The sequence below is a fragment of the Lagopus leucura genome, unplaced genomic scaffold (assembly GCF_019238085.1).
Source record: "Lagopus leucura isolate 7727_CA_CO unplaced genomic scaffold, USGS_WTPT01 Super-Scaffold_73, whole genome shotgun sequence".
Lineage (NCBI taxonomy): Eukaryota > Metazoa > Chordata > Aves > Galliformes > Phasianidae > Lagopus > Lagopus leucura.
Genome location: NW_024962252.1, coordinates 48064143 through 48068431, shown reverse-complemented (window position 1 = coordinate 48068431; position 4289 = coordinate 48064143).

Sequence of the window (4289 nt, the reverse complement as noted above, 5' to 3'; positions counted from 1 at the left end):
TTCTCTTCTCTTCTCTTCTCTTCTCTTCTCTTCTCTTCTCTTCTCTTCTCTTCTCTTCTCTTCTCTTCTCTTCTCTTCTCTTCTCTTCTCTTCTCTTCTCTTCTCTTCTCTTCTCTTCTCTTCTCTTCTCTTCTCTTCTCTTCTCTTCTCTTCTCTTCTCTTCTCTTCTCTTCTCTTCTCTTCTCTTCTCTTCTCTTCTCTTCTCTTCTCTTTTCCCTAAAGTGACAACTTTATTTCCAGCTGTTCTGAAAGGAGTTTGGCATTTTTCTTTGTAGACTTCATCTTTAGTCTCCATCAGGACTAGATATGAAGGTAGATCATATCTGGTATGCTATCCACGTGAAAGTAAAAGCTGAACAGCTGTGTGACTTGGCACAGTGAACAACTATAAACAGAAGAGTAATTTAGCCCACTGGTGGGCTGTATCACTGAACATCATCAAAAGTTGGCAGATAAGTAATGGAAAATGAGTTAAATGTCATTCTGCCTTTCTATAGCTTGTCATTTTTTTTTTTTTTTCTTCAGAAAGATTAGACAAGTTTAGCATGTTTTGGCATTACTCAATTGTTGCTTGATAATTACAGGTGCACGCTCAAGAATACTAGCATTTTCTTTATTCTTTAGCAAAATAGGAAGCTCATGTACAGACCTGAATTTTGGAATGTCTAAAGTATACCCGCCTCTTTGGGCCATCAAATCTTTTTACATGTATTGTGAGCCTTTGAAAAGGAAGTGGAACATAAGATAATTAACAGTTGAACAAAAGATGTTCAGAGGGAAGCTGCTTGTGAAATGAATACAGATATATCTAAATGAGGAGTTGAACAGTATGGGAGAAGAAAGCAAACACAGTCTACCACAGATACTCAGTGCTGTGATTATGTCTATGTGAAACATCATAAAGGACTACTTGTGTACAGCTCTTCTGACAAGATACAGAACTGAATAAAAATGCATTTCACTCCTTCAGCACTTCTTCAGTAGGGAGGCATTTTTCTTGTAGAGTGACTTTTTTCAAAGTTTTGAAGAGCAGAAATAATTAAAAAGGGTAAAATCACTGTAACAAAACTGGAGTACAACATATGGCCAATCCTCAGAGTATTTACAGCCTGCGCAGCTATCCTGAGGGAAAAAAAAACAAAAACAAAAACATTAAGATCTTGCTGAGTATTGTCTAATGTTTCCAGATTTTTCAGATTTTTGTCTTCCCAAAATGTGGGATTAAAGCATGCTCCTTTGTAAAGCAAGAAATCCAAACATGATTTTACTTACTTATATGAATTCAAGAGCTGAAGTTATCACAGAAAGAAACACAGCATTATGGGATTCATAAAGGTGTTTGCAAAGCTTGGTCACACTGCAACATGTAAAGTTGTCATCTTGTCACATCAATGGCTGCTGAGTGCAGAGCAAGTAGTCAGTACATTGGGACTGTCAACTTTTTATTGTAGTAGAAGTTTTTCAAAAGCTTACAGTGAAGTCTGAAGAAATACAATGACTGGATCAGTCTTTTTCCTAAGAATATGTATTTGTATCATGTACTTAACTCCAACCGACGTGCCAACAATATTCTGATGATGTATTCATTTTGCTCATTTGTTCATGACAAACTCTTAACTTGAGATACTGATTTTTTTTTCCTTATGCATCAGATTTTTAACATCATCCAGAAGACCAGGAACAAAATAAGCCAAGGACATCACTGCCCATACAAAACCTGTGAAGACTGTTTAAGTGCCTGTATGGGAACTGTTGAGTCACAGCCTGAAAAACTGGTTGATCACCTGGGAAAGGAGCTGGTCAGCCCTGGGAGCACAGGTGAAGGCAATTCACCTGTGTGACTGGAAGGGGTGGAACCTGGCTGCACCTCTCTTAGACCTCATTTAAGGGCGGACTGCTACTGCTGAAGGATTTCTGGCTGGAGGTCCTTCTCCTGTGGAGTCCTTTCTGTAAGCTTACATCTTCTGAGATGGGTGAACACCTTGATTTTTCTTGGAGTTGATGGAGTTCCATCCTATCGGCTCTGGTTTCTTTGCTGTTACATTCTCATATCACCCTTCTGCTGTGTTAATCCTTCTGATTGCTACAGTGCCACATAGGTTTTTGGAAATATCTGTAGATGTTGTAAACTATGCAATAAGTGACAAGTATCAGGTTAATCTCACAAATTTTTACTTGTTAGACCTGAACTCACAGTTTAAAGAGGAGATCAAATGTAGTGTATGTTCTTCAGAGATATTTATAAATAGTAAAATATAGCAGGTTCATGTAGGACTAGCTGTGTATGCTGTTGTTGGTATGTATTGTAAAAGTCACTGTGTGAGCTTGCTGAACGTGGTATCTATGTACAAATGCTAGGTGTAAGTTGATGGATTGTGAATTATCAGCCAACAGAATGGAGGAGACTGTGGAATGTGGAGACAAGCACTAGTGTCTTTAAACAATTTCTTTCCAAAATTCTCAGTTTAATAATGCTTTCCAGTTACTATGCATTTCTAACTGGAAAGGAGGTTATCCAAAAGTGCCGTTAAATTCTATGGATTTAATGAAACATGAAGATTTCATGTTCATTAGGGATCCTGGATTTCTCTGCCCTCACTTGGCTGGTTTGAGGGGGAGCAGAGTGGCCAAGCTGCAGGGGCGCAGGCAGGCTGCTTCACTGGCTCCATTTCAGCAACATGCTCAATGCCCAACAGCTGTTTTGCCTCTTCCTCCTCTACTTGTACTGCATGTGTTCCCGTAGCATGATGTTGCTGGTCTCTTTTTCTTTCTGAAAGAAGAGATATTGAGGTAAGTGTCTAAAAATCATTTCATTTATAACCTTGCGCATTGCTAGATACAAAAAAATCTGCACCTAGTCAAACTGTGCTGGAAAAAAGAGCAGAAAGGAAGCAGACTTATAATTCCTTTCCTGCTTTGCATTCATCCCCTTGCCCAGAAATAATTTGTGTCTAGTTTCCCACTTACAGTAAGATCTCTTTGATTAAAATTTCCCTAGGATCAGGTTTTTGGTTCTCCCCTATCCTGCTGTTTGAGGTCACACAAAGACCTTAATGAAGAGTTAGGATGGAGTAAAAGTGGCCTCAATACATCTAGGATACAGGCCCTTGGGACACTTCCTCAAGCTGGAAGTGGGAAGCTGAGATTCACCACCTGAAACAAGGCTTTCCCATCAGAGAAAACTACCCTCTGGCATGGAATAGGGATAAAACTTGTTCTCCATGTGAGGTCAAGAAGCTCAGTAAAGAAACAGCAGATTGTGATGTACTGCCTGAAGGAAGAAACAGGCCCTTGTCCTTGGCTGCTGCCAAGGCAACACTGACCTAGCATCCTCAGGTTTTGTCTTTAGGTCTGGTGGTTGTTGGGACTGAATGAGTAGGAGAAAATCTTTATTGTTCAGCTGTGCATCTGTTTATGCTCTTTGTGATGGGTCAAACAATGAATAGGACCCAGCTGTGTTTTCATGTGGAGCCAGCTGGAAGGGTTTGGGCTTCTGAGGGAGCACCAGCTGAGATTTGTTAGTGCAGTGCTGCCTGAAGGGTAAGCGTAGAGGGTGGGTGTTTGGCTCCAGACAGGCTGTACAGGCCCTTGTCATTAAAACATCCTGGAGTGTGATGGGAAGCTGTGCTGGGTAATGCTAAGGCAACTGGCAGCTGTCGTTGACCTCTAAACAGGATGAGGGAGCAGCGGCAGCAAAGTAGAGAGACAGTTGCTGGCGCTGCTTTGACAGACAGACACATAAACAAAGCCAGGGAGGAAGCCCTCCTTGGGGCTGCTAAAGGAACATCAAACTATAGGATGTGATGATGGGCGTATATGGCTAAAAATAGCTGCAAAAGCATAATGTGACTTAAAAGATATGCTGTAAAGGCTCCTGTTCTATTTTTAGAATGGGCTGTGTGCTTTTTTTTTTTTTACTTAATCGAGGTGCCTGTTTTTCACATTACTTAATGACTTTATAGGCTTTTTAAGTAAGAAGTGGAAACTGCATAAATCAAACAATCTTTGCTTGTTTTCTAAAAGAAATGAATTAGAAGCTATGAAGATTTGGGAGACTGTCATACAGCTTCTCAGGTAGTGTTCTAAGAGGCCCAGTCACTGCAGTTTGATGTTTGGGTGTAAAATTTCTTATAGTTAAGATTGTTCAGATATAGACTGGAAGCCAAAGGCTAGGGAGAACATAAGCAATGCTTTGCTGGGATTCTGATTATATTCTCAGGGTCTGGGGATATTGATCACATGTATTTGAGAGTGCTGTTCTCTGGAAATTACTCTGCTATGGAAATGTA